The sequence below is a fragment of the Triticum aestivum genome, chromosome 5B (assembly GCF_018294505.1).
Source record: "Triticum aestivum cultivar Chinese Spring chromosome 5B, IWGSC CS RefSeq v2.1, whole genome shotgun sequence".
NCBI lineage: Eukaryota > Viridiplantae > Streptophyta > Magnoliopsida > Poales > Poaceae > Triticum > Triticum aestivum.
In genome coordinates, this window is record NC_057807.1 from 452,300,816 (window position 1) to 452,325,253 (window position 24,438).

The window sequence follows — 24,438 nt, forward strand, 5'->3', positions numbered from 1 at the left end:
ATAAGTATATGAAAGCTCAAACTAAAAACTAAGTGGGTGTGCATCCAACTTGCTTGCTCATGAAGACCTAGGGCATTTGAGGAAGCCCATCGTTGGAATATATAAGCCAAGTTCTATAATGAAAATTCCCACTAGTATATGAAAGTGACAACATAGGAGACAATCTATATGGAAAACATGGTGCTACTTTGAAGCACAAGTGTGGAAAGAGGATAGTAACATTGCCCCTTTTCTTTTTCTTTCTTTTTCTTCTTTTTCTTCTTTTTTTCTTTCTTTTTTGTGGGCTTCTTTGGCCCCCTTTTTTATTTAGGCTTCTTTGGCCTTTCCTTTTTTTTACATGGGGCAATGCTCTATAATGATGATCATCACACTTTTATTTACTTACAACTCGATATTACAACTCGATACTAGAACAAAGATATGACTCTATATGAATGCTTCCGGCGGTGTACCGGGATATGTAATGATCTAGCGTAGCAATGACATCAAAAAATGGACAAGCCATTAAAACATCATGCTAGCTATCTTACGATCATGCAAAGCAATATGACAATAAATGCTCAAGTCATGTATATGATGATGATGGAAGTTGCATGGCAATATATCTCGGAATGGCTATGGAAATGCCATGATAGGTAGGTATGGTGGCTGTTTTGAGGAAGATATAATGAGGCTTATGTGTGATAGAGCGTATCGTATCACGGGGTTTGGATGCACCGGCGAAGTTTGCACCAACTCTCAAGGTGAGAAAGGGCAATGCACGATACCGAAGAGGCTAGCAATGATGGAAAGGTAAAAGTGCGTATAATCCATGGACTCACATTAGTCATAAAGAACTCATATACTTATTGCAAAATTTATTAGCCCTCGAAGCAAAGTACTACTACGCATGCCCCTAGGGGGATAGATTGGTAGGAAAAGACCATCGCTCGTCCCCGACTGCCACTCATAAGGAAGACAATCAAAGAAACACCCCATGCTTCAAATTTGTCACACAATGGTTACCATACGTGCATGCTACGGGACTTGCAAACCTCAACACAAGTGTCTCTACAATCCACAACCACCCACTAGCATGACTCTAATATCACCATCTTTATATCACAAAACTATTGCAAGGAATCAAACATATCATATTCAGCGATCTACAAGTTTTATGTAGGATTTTATAACTAACCATGTGAATGACCAATTCCTGTCATCTCTCTAAATAGATATAAGTGAAGAAAGAGAGTTTAATTCTTTCTACAAAAGATATGCCCACGCTCTAACAAATATAAGTGAAGCAAAAGAGCATTCTACAAATGGCGGTTTTCTATGTGAAGAGAAATAGGCAATCCAGACTTCAAATGATATAAGTGAAGCACATGAAGCATTCTATAAAGCCATACTCAAAAGATTTAAGTGAAGTGCAATGAGAATTCTATAAATCAACCAAGGACTATCTCATACCATCATGGTGCATAAAAGAAAAATGAAAACTAAATGCAACAGACGCTCCAACACTTGCACATAATGCATAAACAAGACGAATACGAAAACATACCGATACTTGTTGAAAAAAGAGGGGATGCCTTCCGGGGCATCCCCAAGCTTAGACGCTTGAGTATCCTTGAATATTTACTTGGGGTGCCTTGGGCATCCCCAAGCTTGAGCTCTTGCCTCTCTTCCTTTTCCTCATATCGAGACCTCCTCGTTTAGACACTTCATCCACACAAAACTTCAACAGAAAACTCGGTAAGATCCGTTAGTATAATAAAGCAAATCGCCACTCTAAGTACTGTAGCAAACCAATTCATATTTTGGTTTTGCATTGTGTCTACTGTAATATAACTTTTTCATGGCTTAATCCACTAATATAAATTGATAGCTTCATCAAAACAAGCAAACTATGCATCAAAAACAGAATCAGTCAAAAACAGAACATTCTGTAGCAATCTGAACATCCACCATACTTCTGGTACCCCAAAAATTCTACCAAAATTAGAAAAAATAAACAAGTTGTATAGAAAGACAGTGCAAAAATAATCAGAACCAATTGACATTCCAGATAAAAATGTAAAATCACGCACTACATCCAAAGTTTCTGTCCTCCACCGTACAAACCAACAATCATTGTAAACATCCTAAAGGCAAACCTTGGCACATTATTTTTATAATACAATGGAATTGTACAAGGGGATAATTATTTTTGATGAAAAGTTTCTGTAATCAAGATTCACAAAGTTTCCGTGAGCATGAACAAAGTTCAAGGCTAGCTCCCACTTCAACAATGCTTGTCTTTCTCACTTTCCTTTCCTTTTTGAAAAGTTTTTAGGTTCCCCTCTTTATTTTTTAGTTTTTAAACTATATGAAAGAACTCAACAGGAATAAATGACTCTCTAAAACTTCCGGGTTGTCTCCCTGGCAGCGCTTTCTTTAGAGCCATTAAGCTAGGCATTTAGTGCTCAAGTAATGAATCCACCCGGATCCCAAGGTATATCAAAGCCAATTTTAATTAACAATGATTTGTAATTTAGTAGTGAGCACAAAGTAACATATATCATGCAACAACAAAGTCTAACTCTCTTCCTATGCATCGGCATGTCATAAAAGAACAATTCATGCACACAAAGTAAAGGCCAATACATAGTATAAACAGTTTCTTGCAATTCTATCATATTGGAAACATAGAGAGGTAGAGATAAAGTTCCTCTCTCATAATAATTGCAAGTAGGAGCAGCAAGCACATGCATATTACATTCATCAAAATCATCATGTGCAATGGTAAAAGGCAACCCATCAATATAATCCTTAATAAGCACAAACTTCTCCGATATAGTGTAGTTTGGAGAATTCAAAAAGATAATAGGACTATCATGCGTGGGTGCAATAGCAACAATTTCATGTTTAGCATAAGGAACTATAGCAAGTTCATCTCCATAAGCATAATTCATATTGGCATCTTGGCCACAAGCATAGCAAGCATCATCAAAAGGGGATATTTCAAGAGAATCAACGGGATCATAACAATCATCATAGCAATCATCATAGTAATCATCATAGCAATCATCCTTCGGTAAGCACGAAGGGAAATTAAACAATGTATGAGTTGAAGAGTTACTCTCATTAGAAGGTGGGCACGGGTAGCTAATCCGCTCTTCCTCCTTTTGTTCTTCGCTCTCCTCATCATCTTTTTCATCCAATGAGCACACAGTTTCATCAATTTCTTCTTCCATAGCTTCCTGCAAAATATTAGTCTCTTCTTGGACAACGGAGAATTTCGCAATATATGGTTTAACATAGGCATTAGAAGCATAATTATCATAACAATATTCAAGTATGGCAAAACTTCCAGATTTTTAAAGAGTAGCATCATACTTTTCAATCAAAGAAGCAATTTCAAAAGCACCCTTAAAAGCAACAAATTCTTCAATTTGTTGAACATCATAGTAATTATAAACACCCTTAGCATACGAAGATACGATTCCAATATCAAACTCACATTGGTAGGGAAGGTGTTTCTTAGGGTTTTCAGAACAACAAGTCACATCATATATTTCACATAAATTCCAAGGATAGCATTGCAAACGTTGAATTTGATCCCATAATAGTTTCCCTTTTTCAGATATACGGTGTCGCACATAACAAGCATGCTCATCTAAATATTTGCCCTCAACTAAGCTAGTTTGGGTTTCAGCACGAGCACAAAGGGATCGAAGATGATCCAAGTAAAAAGCTTCAGTAGTGTGATAGATTTTGAGTGGTTCTTCAACCATTGGAGCAGTAGGTACAACTAATTTTTTTGGTACTTTACGTTTCCTACCCATAACTAAAGATAAAAAACAACTAAGAACATCAAATAAAAATTACTTAGTGATAAAGCAAACAAGCACACACGAGAATATTCATCCCACGCTATGACTCCCCGGCAACAGCGCCAGAAAAAGGTCTTGATAACCCACAAGTGTAGGGGATCACAACAGTTTTTGATAAGTAAGAGTGTCGAACCCAACGAGGAGCTAAAGATAGAATAAATATTCCCTCAAGTTCTATCGACCACCGATACAACTCTACGCATGCTTGACGTTCGCTTTACCTAGAACAAGTATGAAACTAGAAGTACTTTGTAGTTGTGATAGGATAGGTTTGCAGGAAAATAAAGAGCACGTAAACATAAACTAGGGGCTGATTAGAAGAAATAAAGTAAATATAGCGAGTGTGGAAAAGTGGTGGTAGGAGTTGTGAAATTGTCCCTAAGCAATTGACTATGTTACTAGACCGGTAATCACTATTGCAATTCTATTTGAGGGAGAGGCATAAGCTAAAATATCATCCCTTACTTGGAATTCTATGCACTTATGATTGGAACTCTAGCAAGCATCCGCAAATACTAAAGATTCATTAAGGTAAAACCCAACCATAGCATTAAAGTATCAAGTCCCCTTTTATCCCATACGCAAACAACCTACTTACTCGGGTTTGTGTTTCCGTCACTCACGCAACCCACCGTAAGCAAATCATAAACATATTGCAAACTCTACATAGGGAATCCCTCATGCTTGCGCGACATGGAGGGCACCATAGGACAACACCAATAATAAAACATGCAACTCAAACCAATCATAGCAATTCATCAATCACCGATAGGACAACGAAAATCTACTCAGACATCATAGGATGACAACACATCATTGGAAAATAATATGAAGCATAAAGCACCATGTTCAAGTAGAGGGTACAACGGGTTGCGGGAGAGTGGACCGCTGGATATAGAAGGGGGGAGGTGATGGAGATGTTGGTGAAGATGACGGCGGTGTTGGTGAAGATCGCGGTGACGATGATGGCCCCCGGCAGCGCTCCGGCGCCACCGGAAGCAAGGGGGAGAGAGCCCCCCTTCTTCTTCTTCTTCTTCTTCCTTGACCTTCTCCCTAGATGAGAGAAAGGTTTCCCCTCTGGTCCTTAGCTCCCATGGCATGGGAGGGGTGAGAGCCACTCCGAGATTGGATCTATCTCTCTGTTTCTTTCTGTTTCTACGTTCCCTGATTCTACCCCTTCATCGTTTCCTTTATATCTGGAGATCCGTATCTCCGATTGGGGTGAATCTTTCGCCCAGATTTTTCTCATAAAATTAGCTTTCTTGCGCCAAAAGAAGAGCGTCAACCGCCATACGGGTGGCCCACGAGAGCCCAGGGCGCGCCTGCCTCCCTGGGGCGTGGCCCCTGTCTCGTGGCCACCCCGGACACTGTTTCGCGTTGATTTTACTTCCCAAAAATCATAAATATTCCAAAAAAATCTCCGTCTATTTTTATCCCGTTTGGACTCCGTTTGATATTGGATTTCTGCGAAACAAAAAACATGCAACAGACAGGAACTGGCACTGGGCACTGGATCAATATGTTAGTCCCAGAAATAGTATAAAAAGTTGCCAAAAGTATATGAAAGTTGAAGAATATTGGCATGGAACAATCAAAAATTATAGATACAATGGAGACGTATCAACCGCCATCATGGTCCACCGCACATGATCTGCTTAACCGGCACCCTCGTCCACCACAGCGTAGGCCCTTCACTGACTCCCTCGTCCGCCCCTTCGCTGGCCCTTCATACAAGCCCTCGTCCGCCGCAATAGATCCACCTCACCGAAAGGACTGTACAACACGCCCGCTGAAGCCTTCATCCACTGCACCGGACCCGCTCCACGGATGCCATATTCAACTCCACCGGCCCTGCTTTATCGATGCTGCAACCTCATCAGGTTATTTCGATTTGTACTCCCGGTTTTTCTCTTTATCGTGCAACTGTTCACTTACCACAGATGAGCTTTCTTGTATGTTGACAGGCGCCGCAACCGTAGCACCGGAGCCGCTTTAGCGACGGCGACAACCGGCCCAAACTCAACCGCAACACGAGCACCACTACAAAAAAAGACACATCCGTGACATTTTGGGCCGAACGAATTTTTTTCCTGTCATACATATGACACTTCTATGACGATAATTGTGACAAAACCCGGTATCATCATAGATGTGGTGGGATCCTACTTCTATGACAAAAAATCATGATAGAAAATGGGCTTTTCGTCCTGGGCGGGCCGGAGACGCAGCTGCATGACATTCTTTGGGCCGTCCATGACGGAAAAAACCATGGTAGAAGTGAGGGTGAGGAAAATTTCGGGGAGTTCCCGGTTACGGTGGGAGGTCGGGGGCCGAGCGATGCGCGTTTCTCTCGTACATGTACGCGCGTGTGTGTGAGGCATTGGCTCTAACTGAACCCGAGCGATGTGTTGGGCTCTAACTGAACCCGAGCGATTGCACAGCAGGCTACACTTTACTGAACCCGAGCGATCGATCGATGGCTGTTAACTGAACCCGATCGAGCGATTCCTTCGCTATTGCTGCTAACTGAAGCCGATCCATTGGATGAAAAGTGAGTGTTGCGGGGGGGGGGGGGGGGGGTTGGATGAACAGTGAGCGGTGGCGTTGCCTCTGGATGAACAGGACCCCGTGGTGTGGAGGGCTGGATGAACAGTAGACGGTGGAGGGGTGCCCGTGGAGGGGTGGATGAACAGGACCCTGTAGTGTGGAGGGCTGGATGAACAATAGACAGTGGAGGGGTGCCCGTGGAGGGGTGGTTGAACAGTAGCCGGTGGAGTAGTGCGCGGTGGAGGCTAGATGAACAGGAGCCCGGGGAGGCTGGAGGAGGTCGACGGTAGCCCGTGGAGGCTGGAGGAGGTCGACGGTGGAGATGAACAGTATCCCGTGGAGTCCCATTTTGCGGTACGCCACACCCCTCCCGATGAACAGGACCCCCGTTTCGACCGTAGCGCTCCAACACAAGTCCATTTCGTCCATTTTGCGGTACACCACACCCCTCCCGATCAACAGGACCCCCATTTTGACCGTAGGAGGTCCGTTTCGTCTGTTTTGCGGTACGCCACACCCCTCCCGATCAACAGGACCCCTGTTTTGACCGTAGGAGGTCCGTTTCGTCCGTTTTGCGGTACGCCACACCCCTCCCGATCAACAGGACCCCCGTTTCGACCGTAGGAAGTCTGTTTCGTTCGTTTTGCGGTACGCCACACCCCTCCCGATGAACAGGATCCTGTTTCGAACGTGGCTGGTCGAAGACAAGGCCGTTTCCTCCGTTCTGTGGTACGCCATGCCTCGTTTCCATCGCCTGTTCCGTCCAAGCCCTCCCGATGAACACGACGACGACGCTGTTTCTCCGTTCCGACCCAGCCATGTACATGAGCCCTGGCCGTACGTATGCGCGAGTAGGCGTTCGAGACCCCGCCAGTATGTACACATACGTGGCCGTATTTTCTTTCTTGCGCACTGGCCGCTGTTCGTACGTGTACATGCTACGTGCGCGCCTCTACTACGAGACATGCACGCCTCTACATCGTCCAGTATATATGTATGTACACGTTCGCGACCAGAATGACAACGCTACGTACGCTTCGACTAGGTGGGTCCCGACTGTCAGGCACTTCCTTGCGTGCGAAGATGTAGCTGGTGGGTCCCAGCAGTCAGGGGGGCGAATCGTTTTTTTCGAACGCACTTCCTTGCATGCGAAGATGTAGCTGGTGGGTCCCATCAGTCAGGGGGGCGAATCGTTTTTTTTGCCCGGACGCACTTCCTTGCGTAAGAAGATGTAGCTGGTGTGTCCCAGCAGTCAGTGGGCGAATCGTTTTTTTTGCCCGGATGCACTTCCTTGCATGCGAAGATGTAGCTGGTGGGTCCCAGCAGTCAGGGGGGCGAATCGTTTTTTTGCCCAAACGCACTTCCTTGCGTCCGAAGATGTAGCTGGTGGGTCCCAGCAGTCAGGGGGGTGAATCGTTTTTTTTGCCCGGACGCACTTCCTTGCATGTGAAGATGTAGCTGGTGGGTCCCAGCAGTCAGGGGGAAATGTTTTTTTCGCAAAATACAGTGGCCCGTCTGGTGGGTCCCAGCTGTCAGGTGGAGGAATCATTATTTTCTGCGTAATAAGGAGGCACTTCCTTGCTGCGGCCGTGGACCCAGCTGTCAGCCTCTCCACGTACAGTCCACGTCCGATGGAAGTCGTTCCTTGACCACGTTGACCAGGCCGCGTCGAGAGCACCACGGCAGTGGACGACGGCGAGGCCTAGGAAGGGGACGACGCGGAGCCGGGGAAGACGCGGCAGCGGAAGCCCGCGCGGAGAGCAGTATGAGGGTTCACTGGTTCGGCTGCGGTGTGAGGCTGCCGTCGCCGCAAGGCCTGGCCAGCGGTGGGAATAGTAGGGGGCGGTGAGGCTTCCGCGGCAGCACAGCCGGCCACGGGAGGCAGGAGCATGCGGCACGACCGGCGCTGCTTTGGGTGGCTGGAGCAAGAAGACCAAAGGTTGAAGAAGCACTACGGCCGTTGGATGGACATCGTACGGTCATGGGAGCTAGAGTCGTTCATATTGAAGAAGCAGCACGGCCGTTGGATTAACATCCAACGGTCACAGCTGCTAGAATCGTTTGTGGACTAAGTTGACAAAGCCAAAGTACACGTCAACCTAGTAGACCCACAAGTCAGCCTCCAAATGTGTCCCAAACAGCATACAACCCGAAATTTCTAGCCAGATTCAAATTAATTTTAAATATAAATATACTTTAATTTAAATTCAATGAAATTTTACCCGCACAAAAACAATGAAATTTAAAATATCAAAATACGAAAGAAAACAATATTTTGGAACTAATTACCTGTTTGCTGTATTTTTTCATTTTACAGCCCATTTATTATTACTTATAGCCTATTTCTTATTACTTATAGCCCATTTCTTATTACTTATAGCCCATTTTCTGGGCAAAATGCATCCCTCCTCGTCTTGAAAGATTTCCGGCCCAGCAGGGCGTAGAAAAGAAAGTGGGCCTATGTTGGTTATTCTACAAAAAACAAAATAGCTGGCTAGCTATTTTTCAGAATGAAAAAAAACAAACTGGGCTGGTCATGTGCTAAACATATGAAATGATAGATGGGCCACGGGTCCCGCACAACCCAGTTGATACCCTTCTCCATCCCGAAAAACAAAATTACTGCGCGCGCTGCTGGGTCCCTACTGTCATCCTCACCATGTACAGTCATCTCCTTATTCCTCTCAGTTGTTGACCATGTTGACAACACCGGAGGGCGGCGCCGCGGTGAGCGAACCAAAGCAGAGGACAATGGTGAGGCCTCGGACGGGAACGAACAGGAGCTGGGGAAGATCACAGCCAGCCGTGGAAGGCGGGAACAGGCGGTCCCGCCGGCGCTGGTTTGGCTTTGGCGGCTCGAGGAAGAAGAGACTGAAGAAACACGACAGACGTTGAATGTCAATCCAACGGTCAAGGTTGGCACAATCGTTTGTTGACTAAGCGGACACCAAGTAGCATACTTTTTTATATATAGGAAGAAAACTGCGAGGAAAATGCGTTCGTCTGCCGTCCTCCTCACAGGGAACGTTCGCCACATAAGTGACTAGCACCCTTGGTTTTCAACCGAGAGGTCTTGGGTCCGAGTCCCAGGAACTCTCAATTTTGTCCTCCTTCCTTCCTTGCAAAAAAGGGAAAGAAAATTAAAGACTTGGGAAGGCATACAGAACAAGCTAGTGTACCAGTAAAGAGACGTTGCCGAGTTTTAGAAAAAAGAGAGACGTGCTCCTGTAGCTGGTTTGAATCCAAACCTAGACTATGACTATATATGGTGCTATGCTACTCTACAAGTAATGAAACTGACAATCCAACGTTCGCTTCTCCTCTTCTCTACATACTCTGCCTAGCATCAGAAGCTCTGGCCGCAGCAACCATGTCCGCTGGCTGCTCATCCACCTGCTTTTTAGCAGGCAACAACCAGATATGCGCCAAGTCGCCACCCATACCATCGCCTGTGGGTCTCATCACACCCCCGCCAGCACGCGCACCGCAGCCGATTGCTCATCGCAACCCGCTGCCGTTAGTGTGGTTCCACTGCTGCAAATCACGTAGAGTCATCCGTCGCGTCTCAACCACAATCCTCAACCCTGGCCGAGTCATCTACAAATGCCCGAATCATGGGGTAATAATATGTTTAAGTGTTGTTCTGCTGCTTTTAGTTGCTGATTTTTTTAATAGTTTGGTTGATGATCTTCCAATTTGATTCGTGCAGAAAAGGGAAGATTCGTGTGATTTGTATTTCTGGGAAGTTGCTGATGTGGGGGAATGCAACTACGCTGATTATTTGGTTAGCCGAGGAATCCCAATACCAGCAGGTTGGGGTGTTGGACAAGTAACTGAAGGAACGCCAGAAGAGGAAGATGCAGAGCAGAAGGTTAAAGATGTAGTTCCTCTGATCATGGCCAAGCAACAGCTGCTGAACGGCCTTGACAGCAATGAGGAGATGAAAGAGCTTGTGAAGATAATGGGAAAAATCGATGTGCTCTGTAGGATGATTGTCTCTTTATTTGCAGTGTATGTAGCACTCGTGATATATTCAGTGGCTACGACATGAGCACTTTGCTGAAACTAGTAATGAATGAAACCTGTGTAGTAGGCTAGGCGTAGTGTTGTGAACATCTAATGATTTCTATTAATGGAAATCAGGGGGTATCCCCTTTTGCTCATAAATAAATAAATAGCAGAGGCCCTGTCGGGTCAGCTTTGTTCTCATTCGAAGACGTCGAGCAAATTGCAGTCCAACAACAAACTATGTCATCAAATTCAAGTTTCACAGCCAAATATGAGTACAACTAAACAACAATGTCATCATGTTTTAGTTGTCATACAATCACCAAACACAAATCAGCATACATAACAAGTGATGTTCTCACAACAAAATACTAAACAACAAGTTCATCAGGTTTCAGTTGTCATAGCAAACACAATTTCACATAGTAGATAAAAAACGTCTTCTGACAGGCAAATACGACAAAAGCAATGTAATCATCATCCGCAGCAGCAGCGTCAACATCTTCACCATGTGTATTAGTCTAAATCGTAATTCCCCATGGTGTCATCTTCTTCTTCGTCCTCAACGTCCTCGAACGTTGGCTTCTTCTTGATCAACTCTTGTATGTCCACAGCACGACAGGCAATCTTTTCGCCAGCGTCATTGACGTGATGGTTCTCAAAGATATTAGGAACATCTGTGTTATCTTGTACATCAGAAGTAGTGTAAGCATCATCTTGTTGTGCAACTTCATTAAACGAATTCCTCTGCTCAAACTTTGCAATACTCTCCAGTCATCTCTACGTGCAAATGTGTCTTCCAAGAAAAATATCTGTGTTCCTTGATTTGCCAAAATAAAAGGCTCGTTGGTCTGGTACGCCACCTTGACATTGATGGATTTGAAATAATCATCAGCTCTGGGTTTTGCGATCCTGGAAAACAGGTTATACCAACGACAGCACAACAGAACCACACACCAATGATCCTCGAAACCAGAGATATACTGCAACTAAACAATGTCTGTGATGTTAGCATACATTTCAGTTGTATCTTTGTCATGTGTATCCGTGCTCATGATGGCACTGTTTTGTGTCTTCCTGCCTTCGTCTCGTGAAAGGGTGTTGTAGCGCACATCTCCAACAACGCAAGATTCATAATGTCTTACCCGAGTATCAGGACCCATTCCTAGTGAGTAAAGGGCATCATCAACTGCCTGCCCATCCTCCTGCATCTTCTTAACCTATGGTTAGAAAATAGACAAGATGATCATCTTATGTACTCAATATATTAAAAAAATTGATAGTGTGCTTCAAAAGCTTACATGGTTCTTGAACCATTTTGCAAATCCTGCCACAACCAGTTTGTCAATGTTTCTTGGATTTTGCGGCAGTAACTCCTCTTTGTAGATGCTGCACAACATAGTGATCGCGTCAAACATCTAAATATATAAGAATGTGCTGCAAGTTTAGTAGATTACGATGTATAAGCTGCAGTACTGCACTTACTTGATATAAGGTAGTATCTCAGGACAGTTATTCAACACATACCAAACCATTTTGTCCAAATCTTTAGGTTTGTCCTCTTGTCGACTCTTCCCTGTAACTCGAACAGAATAATCAAAAACATTGAGCCCGGGATTGTCTTCACCCACCTCTTTGCTAAGCTGATCAGCTGTTTCAATGTATTTTGAGCAGAATGTCAACACTTCTGTAGCAATATAGGCCTCTGCAATGGAACCCTCGGGTCTAGATCTGTTCCTAACATAGCCCTTGAAAGTGCCTAGCCACCTTTCAATAGGGTACATCCAGCCATACTGTAATGGACCTCTAAGTAGTGCCTCATCAGGTAGACACTACTAGGAAAAGGGCTATAGATAGGATTGATACTAATTCCGCACCTTGTAAGCAGTGCGCTGCTACTATATACTAATGGGGCACCGGCCGGAGGTGCGCCATTAGTGTGGAAGACACTAATGGCGCACCAGGCACACGGTGCGCCACTAGTATTGAATTTTTTTCCAATTTTCCATACACTCTAATGGCGCATGGTGCCAAAGTGCGCCATTACTAGCTCTACCAAGTAATGGCGCACCTTGTAAGCAGTGCGCCATTAGTATATAATTTTTTTTTTACTTTTTTGCAAAACTGCTAATGGCGCACCGTGTATATTTTCATGGACACTTTTTAATCTCGATCTCGATCCCACCCGCACCCTCCCCCGCTAGCTCCACCGCCGCCGACGACCCACCGCAACCCTCCCCCGCTCCGCTGCCGCCGACGAGCACCCGGCCCCCACGCACCCTCCCCCGCTCCACCGCCGCCAACGGGCACCCCCCGCAACCTCCCCCGCTAGCTCCACCACCGCCGCCGACCCACCGCAACCCTCCCCCACTCCACCGCCGCCGACGAGCACCCGGCCCCCCCGCACCCTCCCCCGCTCCACCGCCGCCAACGGGCACCCCCCGCACCCTCCCCCACTAGCTCCACTGCCGACGACGACCCACCGCAACCCTCCCCCGCTCCACCGCCGCCGACGAGCACCCCCCCGCACCCTCCCCCGCTCCACCGCCGCCAACGGGCACCCCCCGCACCCTCCCCCGCTAGCTCCACTGCCGCCGCCGATGATATTTCCAAGTAACAAATTTGAACATATTTTTAAAAAAATTATTACTGTTTTTATAAAAAAATATTACTGTTATGATTTAAACAAGTTTGAACATATTTAAACACAAATAAATATAAAAAACAGCATTTAAAATGCATAAAAAAATATTGGGGAGCCTGGGAATCGGACCCAGGACCTCCTGGTGTGTGTGCTGCGTGCTGACCAGTCGGGCTAGTGGGTGGGTTTTGTTGTAGATAGGGTTAGGTTGTAGATAGGGCTAGTGGGCTAGATTAAAACAGAATTCTAATGGCGCACCGAGCGCTGGTGCGCCATTAGAATAGTCGTACTTATGGCGCACGAGATGGTGGTGCGCCATTAGAATAGTCGTACACTAATTAAATCCCCAATCTCTCTAATCTCTCCCCTGCCTCATCGATCTCACCCGCTGCCCCCCCCCCCGTGTTCACCGTCCCCCTCGCCGCCTTCACCGTCCCCGAGCCGAGCCCCGAAGCTGCGGCCCCGCCTGCCTCCTCCTCTCTTCTCCTGTGACCTCCACCCTACCCCCTCTCAACCGCCCCGTCCCCTCAGCGCCGCCCGCCGTCTCCCCGAACCCTAGCTCCGCCGGCGTCGGGGATGACCACCTCGTTCGCCTCACCAGGCCGCATGCCCTCAAGCCCCACGCCGTCCTCGGCCTCACCCTCTCCACTGGCGGCGCCCCTTCCTCCGCCCCTGCAGCGCAGCAGCAGCAGTAAACAACCAGGTAAGATGATGATGCATTTTCATTCAGTCTTTCTATTTGTACTACTTGTTTGTTGTGAAGCTAAGATGATGAGGACATGGAGCCTGTCTAGCTTAATTTTCAGTGCCATAGTGTGGTTTTGGAAGAAGATGAAAACACTATGATAATATAGTGCAAAGCTATTGGCATTGTGCATGGAAAAGGCATTAACTGGTGATAAAAAGAGTGGTGGAAAGCAGTAATATATAGTGTGTTAAAAATAGGGTGAAGATAAGAATAAGACCAACATTATTTGAAGGGGGAAGGAGGAGTGGCTGCCACTGCACCACACACTGAAGCCACCATTGTTAAAATATCAGCTCCAGGGCCCACAACTTTGAGTTGTGACGTAGGACGACCAAATTAACCCTAGTACATCAGCAGCTAGCCCACATGCTCGGCAGCAACATTGCTAGCTTGAGTTTGACCATCTATTTTCTAGGAATTACCACACACTTAAATTCAGTACCACTATCACTTTTGCTAATTGCTGTTTTGGCTGCTTGTTTTTTCCTTGCATTTATATTTTCACAGAAACTTTGCCTACTTTTGTGTACTATATATATAATGCACTAAAATACGGGGTATTTTCTTTCCAACAACTTTTGAGTGCACAACCATAGCCCTCCATTAAGAATGTGATCTGCAGAAAATAGTGGTAGGTGCAACTTCCAAGCCAGAACACTAGAAAACCAAAAGATTTCTCACAACTGTCGAAAATACCAGTCTACTTGTCAATGGAACAGTGGCTGATATGCTGCGTCTGCTTAAACATATTTGCCATGCAGCACATTATATGGCACTTCCCAAAAAGGCTATCAGGAACTAGATTCTGCTTGCCAAGATGGCTGACACAGTACCAAAATCTAGTTGGCTCTCCACCAATGGAAAGCCTTTTGGACGGCAGCACCTTTTTGTGCTACAAAATTGAAGTTAGGTTTTGTGGATAGAGTTCGCTGAGACTGAACCTATTTGGGGCCCAATACTAGCTCTTTAGAGGGTATACTACTTTCTTTTCTTATCTTAAAACATGCTACAAGGGGCAAAGCATGGATGGTTGCCTTTCGGGTGCATCATCCCACTAACTTGGCCCGGCTGATGGCACTATCAACTTGTCTTTATCTCCATTTTTCTTGAGCACACACCTATCATGTATCATGTATGTAGTAGCAACATGCTGATGGGGAGGTGTAGCAGGATCATGACAAAATGTGCTGCTATCTTATTCCAAGATGCACATTTTCTCTCAAACTGACATGTTCTTAATATGGACTCTGTTTGATGATAGAGGTGTAGCAGGATCATGACAAAATCAGCTGTTATCTTATTCCAAGATGCACATTTCCTCTGAAACTGACTGAACTGTTCTTAATTTTGCAGGTAGAGGGCAAGATAATTTGTTGGTTGTTTGCTGTCATGTTGTTATTAATTCCATTAGGGAATCTATTGGTTCATTAACCTTTATAACATCTGCATATTTCAGGTTTCTGAGGAGGTAAAGGAAGTGAAGTTCAGATAGTGCAGCAACAGCAACACCTTCAAGGTGAGAAATATGTTCCTATTTATCTTTTTTTGCTCAAGTTCTTCAGTACATCATATAATATAGAGAAGTGCAGATCAAGTGGTACTTGTGATGATGTTGTAGGTACCCCGAGAGGCCCTTGAGTTTGCCGGAATGTCGATTAACTTCCGTTCCGGCAAATTCGGGTACTCCATATTTCCTATTTTCAGCAAAGGTAATGCTGAAATTTTCCGTGAATTTTAGCATTACTTTGCTAAAAATAGGACATATGGGGTACTTGCGACTAATGCCTGTTATCAAGCATGGGTACTAATTGGTCTCTGCTTCTGCTTATCAGAGATGGCGGGAAGCAGCCACCGCCGATCCGCGACACCGCAGTACGAGTTGGATGCTTCTGAGTTCTTCACTATCATACTTGAGGCTTCAGTATCATCCATGACGCGGGTATATAAAACGAGAGATCTCCCCTTCACCCATCTCATTATGATATCTGTTGTTTTCTACATCACTCATTGTCCCAAACTGCAGAGGCTTCCTAACAATTTTATGGACATGCTGATGGGTGAAGATCCACCAAATAATGTAAAGCTGCAATAGGCCGGCAGCGGGTTTCGCAGGCAGTGGGATGTGCAGTTGGTGATCAAGAAGGGCCACATGTACTTGTCTCGTGGGTGGGAGAAGTTCTACCGTGCCTGAAGGTGGCCTCGCGATGATGGTGGTGCCTGACAATGACCACGCACCGGTGGTGGCGCCGGCGATCCCACAGCTGGGCGACATGACCACGCCAATTGTGGTAGAAGACTACATCCCACTGCCTCCACTGCCTCCACCGCCTCGCCGCTCTAGGCGCATCAGGGAGAGGAAGGAGAAGAACAATGCATGAGAACTAAACTTTGTCAGGTATGTCAGATCTCCTATAGGTTAGCTATCCAAAATGATATATATATATATATATATATATATACTTAGTTACCTATGTTATCTCTAATATGCTTAGTTTCCTATAGGTTAGCTTCATTTTTACCTAAGTTGGCTCTAATATACTAACTTAGAGCTTATATGCTTAGTTTCCTATAGGTTAGCTCCAAAATAACTTATGTTAGCACAAAATGATCAAGTTTACATAATAAGCTTATAGTCTTTTTCTTATTCTTCTTCTTTTCCAAAATGACATAGGTTAGCTTCATTTTACCTAAGTTGGCTCTAATATACTAACTAAGAGCTTATATGCTTAGTTTCCTATAGGTTAGCTCCAAAATAACTTATGTTAGCACAAAATGATCAAGTTTACATAATAAGCTTATAGTCTTTTTCTTATTCTTCTTCTTTTCCAAAATGACATAGGTTAGCTTCATTTTACCTAAGTTGGCTCTAATATACTAACTTAGAGCTTATATGCTTAGTTTCCTATAGGTTAGCTCCAAAATAACTTATGTTAGCACAAAATGATCAAGTTTACATAATAAGCTTATAGTCTTCTTCTTATTCTTCTTCTTTTCCAAAACTCTTCTTATTCTTCTTCTAGTGTTCTTCTTCTTCTAGTATTCTTCTAGTCATCCTCTTTTTCTTCTTCTGACTTCTTGTTTATCATTTTGCAGATTTGATTTAATTGACGGAAGCTTGCATGGATGGAGTGCTTCTTTTCCATTTTTGTTTTTATTTTGTATCAATGTGAAACTTTCGTGAATTGATGGATAACGGTGTTGGATGAACAATGTGAAACTTTTGTAATATGTAACGACGGAACTATGTGTTGGCTATGTATGTATATATGATGAAACTTGTGTGTTGGATATGATTGTTATATGGATGCTTGTTGTATATATATGTGTTGAATATCTCATATGTAAAATAGTGACCTGAGATTAAGAAAAAACAAAAAAAATAAAAAAATTGTTACTAATGGCGCACTACCATGTGGTGCGCTATAAGTATAGCAGATAATAGTGGCGCACTGTGGGCAATACTAATGGCGCACTACGTGGTGCGCCATTAGAATACCAGATTCTAATGGCGCACCAGTGGTGCGCCATTAGTAAAAAATTCTAGTGGCGTGATACTAATGGCGCACTGGTAATGCGCCATTAGTAGGCAAAACCAGTGCGCCATTAGTAGGCCTTTTCCTAGTAGTGACATGAATAGCCAAATGCACCATCATATCAAAGAAGGCTGGAGGATATATCTTCTCAAGGTCGCATATGATAGTTGGTATCTTGTCTCTAAGACGCTCCAAAGCATCTATCCTGATATTTCTACTGCAGAGTTCCCTGAAGAATTGTCCCAACTCTGCAACTGCTCTGTATAACTCAGGGAGGTCCAATCCTCTAAGGATAACATGTAAAACCCTTTGAAGTAGGACGTGGCAGTCATGAGCTTTCAACCCTTGTACCTTGTTTCCATCTGCACTGACTCTCCTTTCAGGGTTGGAAGCAAATCCATGTGGGAATCTCACACGTGACAGGACCTCGCAGAATTCTTTTTCTTTTTACCTTGTCCAAGACGTACACAGCTAGTGCCATATCCCGTGGTTTACCTTCATCTTGCACCTGCAAATCCTTTCTGATACCCAGGTGTGTCAAATCAATCCTAGATTTCAAGGTATCTTTCGTCTTGCCTTCAATATTAAGAAGTGTGCCGATAATGATGTCACATATATTTTTCTCAATGTGCATCACATCAAGATTATGCCGCAGATCCAAATCTTTCCAATACTCCAAGTCCCACAAAGTGGACCTGCGGGTAAACAATAATCTCTCTTATGCCCTGCCACGCTTCCTTTTCCTGCTACCATTACCAGGATGGTTTCCTGGTGTAATATGCCTGACCTTCTATAATTCCACTTGCAACTCATCGGCGGTGAGCCTCTTTGGCGCATCACGGTTTTCATGCTTTGCATTGAACACATGTCTTCGGTATTTTCTAGGATGCGGCTTGTCCTTGGCAAGGAAACGGCAGTGTCCAATGTAACAGATCTTGCTAAGTATTGCGTATGACATCGGATTCCTGTCATAGCGAACACATGCATTGTAACCATGTGTCATTCGCCCTGACATAGTGCCCAAAGCCGGATAATCATGGATGCACCAAATTATAACAGCACGCAGAAAGAAATCAGCTGGTGGGCTGCTATATAGGTCTCGAGTGAGAACACCCTTCCATAGTTGTTGAAGAGGCTCCATGAACAAATCAAAATCCTTTCCAGGACTTTTTGGACCTGGGATGAGCAAGGCCATCATGTAGTTTGATTCTTTGGTGCAGACATTTGGAGGCATGTTGTAAGGGATAACAAGCACTGGCCACATGCTATAGTGGCGCTCTGGTGGCCAAATGGGTTAAATCCATCTGAAGCTAAGCCAAGTCTAATGTTTCTCGGGTCAACAACAAACTTTTTGTGTTTATCATTGAAGCTTTTCCACTCACTACCATGAGATGGATGGCTCATTACATTCTGATCTTTGTACTCCTAGTTCCTAGAATGCCACAGTACATCCTCTCTTGTTTCAGCATCATGAAATAACCTCTGCAATCTTGGTGTAATTGGAAAATGTCTCAGAACATTATGAGCAATCCTCTTCACAGCATCGTCATCTTTCCATCTTGATGATTTGCATTTTGGGCATTCACTTAAGTTGGCATAATCCTTCCGGAACAGAACACAATTATTCTTACAAACATGGATCATATCATATCCAATTCCAACTACACGAAGGAAATTCTTCATTTTACTGTAGGTGTGTGGCAGCTCAACGCATCTGGGAAAGATTTGCGGAAAGCAGCCAACATCGCATCGAATGATTTGTTGGTCATCCGCTCAGATGTCTTCAACTGAAGAAAGGTGACCATAGCTGAGAATACTGACATCTTATTTCCTAGGGTGACAGCAACGTTGCATTGTTCCAACATGCGGGCCCACCGTTTTTCTTCTGGAGGTGAAAGTTCGTGGGCCAGCACCTCCACTGGACTAGTCTACGCTACATCGTTCCGACGGGTGTGCCCCACATGTCGGTTTCCCTATTTTCCCGGCCATATTCGAGCATCAGTGCTCCGCGTTCCGCATCAGGCCTTTCACTATGTAGGCAAAGCGAGACAACTTATTGTTTATTTGAGCAGTTCAAGTATAATCATGTGGCATTTGCTTATTTCTCATTCCTCTCCAACCCTCTTCTCCATCGATCATGTCGCCCTCCAGTCGAGTCCATCCTCCTGCATGCCTCATTTGAACATTCCGCCGAGTATCATTCGCATGTACCCACCCTAGTCCTCTTTCAATAGATCTCCGGACCCCGAGATGAAATCGAGAGGGAATGAGTGGGGGCACATGATACCTAAGGCGGATTCAAAATTTTGAACCGGTGATCATAGCATCCGCAAATCATATTCAATGTTCGTTTCATTTTTGAACGTACAATATACTCCCTCATATCCTTTCTAGTTTACATATAGGTTTTATGTGTAGTCAAAGTATCTCTACTTTGATCAAGAAGGTATCAACATTCAACAACGCCCAATCAATATTGTTAGATTCATACGTACTCCTAGATTTGTACTCGAGATGGTTTCCAATTTGACTATTGATAAGATCAATAGTACTCCCTCCGTTCCAAATACATGACTTCCATTTATTAAAATATAGATGTATGTAGACATGTTTTAGTATATAGGTACATCCATTTTTGAACAAATGAAAGTCAAGTAATTTTGAACGGAGGGAGTACATGAGATGTATAATGTGAAAATTATATCATTGGAAACTCCTTTCACATACGAATTTGACCATATGCTTTGTGTAAGTTACATGTCATATATTATTACTCTAACATTTGGTCAAAGTTAGCCTCGAAAAACGCATTAGGCCCTGTATAGTAAATGGAAGGAGGGAGTAGTAGTGGAAGTGGATCCTCTGACGTAGGTATCCCTACCTTGCCCTCCCTTTCGGTCACTTACTGGCGGACCCCATGCTTGCTAGGCCCCGCATGTCAGTTACTCAATGGGTTGGGCCACGTCAAGGGATCCTCATCCGTAGTATACTCCCTCTATTTTTATTTACTCCGCATAAAACGGAGGGAGTGGTAGTATAATAAATGACGCGGGCGGGGGAGGGGGACGGACGTTGGTTTGCTCTCAACTGCGGTCCTACAAGCGAGCGAAAACGCAGGATAAAGCGTGTTCCATTCGGTGAGCGACGTGGAGGGTCCAGCATGCCGGGCTGCAACGCGAACGCGACAAGAGCGATGTACAGTCAAAACCGATTGACAGGTCGTCACCGGAACCACTATTCACACCAGAACCTTCGCTGCTCGGCCTATGCCAGCCACTGCCCTAAAACCACACCAAATCTCCAGCCCATTCCCTCACCTTTTGATCCCCTAGCCCGCATCAAGCGTCCCCTAGTTCACCGGAAAGCCATGGTGCGCCGCAAGATCACTTACTACAAGATGCTGATGCCGGAGCACCACGCAGAAATCACGGCGGCGGTCGGCGCCACAGACCTCCGTTCCCAAGCTCGCTTTGTGGCCGGCCAATCCCCGAGTTCTCTGGAGCCAAGCTACGAGGAGGAGGAAGCCGATCCAATGTTCATGGCGGAGGTCGTGGCGCAGAAGGCCCCCGATGGGTATGAGACGATGGACGTCGACTTCGTGCCGGCGTCCGAGTCCCCCATGGTGCAGGCGGACCAGCGGTTCAACATGGCAATACTAAAGGAGGACCGGGAGGCAGAGGCTCAACTCGACGCGGAGCGCGCGCATGCTGCTGCCATCGAGGCTCTCCTGCAGGCGGAACCGAATGTCGTGGATGTGAACTGGGCGGCGGAGGCTCAACTTGAGGCAGAGCGTGCGGATGCCGCTGCCATCGAGGCCCTCCTGCAGGCGAAACCGGACGTCCTGGACTTGAACCGGGCAGCAGAGGCTCGACTCGACGCAGAGCGCGCGGATGTGGCTCTCATCGATGCCCTCCGGTAGGTGGAACCGGACGTCCTGGACTTGAACCGGGCGGCGGAGGCTCGACTCGGCGTGGAGCGCGCGGATGCCGCTGCCATCGAGGCCCTCCTGCAAAAGGAACCGGACGTCCTCGACTTGAACCGGGCTGTGCTCTCGTCCGTGCAGAGCACCCGCACGCTGCGCTTGAACGAGTAGCTGGAGGCCGAGGACAAGCACGGTGCGGAGACACACAATGGCAACTACGGCTGGTTCGCGTCGGCAGCCAAAGACGGCGTGGCCGTCTCTTTCCGCGAGCAGTGATAGTTTTTCTTTATGTTGTTGTTTTATGGATCTTTTGCTGTGTAAAAACTTATATTTGTTATGAAAGTCGCCTGACTTGGGTCAGTCTACCATTTCAGGCGGTTGGATGAATATCCTACGTCTCCTAAGCCTTCTTTCCTTCTTCCTCACCTCTTCTTCTTCCCCAACAGACCATCGCACGGGCCGTACGGATACTCCCCAACATGCGGTTGGATAAACATACTCTATGAATGAAAACTATGTGTCAGCGATAGGATGGCTGAGTTTGGTTTGTTCACATGCGACAACACGTGTCAGTGAGGGTGTGTTCCCTTGGTTGGGTTTGCGGCGCGCAAGAGCGACTGTGTGAGGGTGCGGTGCGACCGCGGAATGCAGGAGCGACCGTGTGAGGGTGCGGTGCGACCTCGACAGCCGTGCACAAGTGTACCTCCTTCTCATTTTGAAAACTTTAGGAAAGCTTGGCAAAAATGTGTGGCGAAGTTTGGCAATGCAAGGCCTAGACCCAAACAGGATAAGTACGTTCGTACTAGGAGTACTAGTGTTAAAAAAGAAAGGCGGGGTTTTCCTTCGCAGGATTTAATCGATACAAATCCTCGTTTCACGTGTCAATTAATGCGTATTTTTTCTCCAAAGACCAAAGAGCTAACCATCTCACTCCTCATCGCTTGATCAATGCAGCGCCATGCAAACCAACCTTCTCACTTCCGCATGCATGCAGGGGATATTAATGTCCTTGGTTGCTAACCCCATCAATTTTGCCTCGATTAGTGTTAGTGGCCCTTTGCAAATTGTAATTTTGATATACTGGCCTTGTGTACAAAAAAATGTAGGTAGTAACTATATTGACGTCCTTCCCCATTGCGGTGACGTCGACGATATCTTTTTTTTGTGGTTTGGCGAAGTGCGTTCGACGGAGAACACCATTGAGGGAGACCACGGTAAGTCGTTCGCAAGTGCTGCCTGCAAGCCGACACAACCGCCTTATTTGCATCCAGGAAGTCTGTTGAACCAAAGGACTAGTACTACTAGGAGTACTAGTGCGGTGAGATGGTTTCTCGAAGAAGATGATGGAGAAGCGGAGTCAGCGAAGAGTGAAATGATGGTTGCTTCGTCCGTGCTTTTGTGATTTGACGCCTCGCTGCTTTGTGATTTGTGATAGAAGGGACAGGGGAGTAGACTCTGTGCTCTATACTGTACTACATGCATCCAAGCATGGGAAAAAGAGGAGAGACGTTGCATTTTTATATTCCTTCAAGGGAGCTTCGTGTAACGCCTCGAGTTCGATGCGCCAGGTGTCCGCCAGTTATTCGCTTTCATTGCCATGTCGTTTGCTTGCATGTTGCATTTTGCCATGTCATCATATGCATTGCATCCTCATGTTTTTCAAAACTTGCATCCGGTGTTTTTCCCCGTTGTCCGTTTCGCGATCCGACACTCTCGCCGTGCCCCGTCGCCCCTCTCAGACTTTGTTTCGTGAGCGGGAGAAAAACGTTCTTGGAATGGGCCGGGATTTGCCGAGTGGCCTTGGTATATCACCGGTAGACCGCCCGTCAATTTTCGTTCCATTTGGAGGTCGTTTGATGCCCCAATGGTTGACCACATAGCCCGAAACCCCTCTCTCTTTGCATCCCAGCACCCCTCCAAAACAGCCCACTAGCCCATCCTAACCCCCTCCATGCTCTCGGTCGTTCGATCACGATTGTGTGGGCGAAAACCGCTCCTCATTTGGACCCTCCTAGCTCTCTCTACCTATAAAATAGTCCCCTCCCCTGAAATTTGAGTCCAAACCCTAGCTCCCCTCACCTCTCGCCGCTGGACGCGTCCGTCCGCGCCGATCAGTCTCGGAATCCCGGTTTACAATACATTTCTACAATGGTAAAACAAGACCAGCAAAGCCGCCCAATGTGCCGACAATCGGGTTGGCCGACCCAAGGGAAGGGTATAGGTGGTGGTGAGGCAAATGGTAAAACCAAGGTTGGGCCTTGCTGGAGGAGTTTTATTCAAAGCGAACTGTCAAGGGTGTCCCATAAATCACCCAACCGCGTTAGAGATGCAAAATTCGGGAACATAATACCGATATGACGGAAACTAGGGCGGCAAGAGTGGAACAAAACACCAGGCATAAGGCCGAGCCTTCCACCCTTTACCAAGTATATAGATGCATTAATAATATAAGAGATATTGTGATATCCCAACATAATCCTGACCACCATGGAGCAATCTTCAACTTCGCCTGCAACTAGCAACACTATAAGAGGGGCTGAGCAAAGTGGTAAAATAGCCAAACAACGGTTTGCTAGGAAGGGTGAAAAGGTTAGATGCTTACATGGCAATTTGGGAGGCTTGAAGAGCAAGCGATAGGTAGCGCAGCATAGTGATAGAATGAAGCAACTAGCATAGCAATGATAGTAATGAGATCCAAGGTGACGGTCATCTTGCCTGAAATCCCGCTAGGAGGAAGAACGAGTCCATGAAGAAGATGAAGCCATGAAGACGAACCAAGCGTAGACGAACGAATCCTCACGATCACAACGAAATAGGAACTATCGAGAAGAAGCACACAACATGGTAAACACACCACACATGGACATGACTTGATGCTCAACCAAGTATGATGCATGAAAAAGCTACATGCAGCTACTCATGGCAAGAGATGATGCAAACAAGAACAACACATCAAAGCAAGTTTAAATGAGGCCGAAAACAACATATAACAAATCTGGTAAGTCCTCACATTCAAATTTAGAAGTTGGTCCAGATCAGAATAAACATTAAGTTGAAGTTGTTAAACAACAAGTTAAAGAGCACCAAGAGAATCTACATGAAATCCTAGTCAAGTTACATTTAAAGTTCAATTAGTTCGGAGCTCGACCTAGAAGATATGAGCAAAACAAGTTAAACATGAC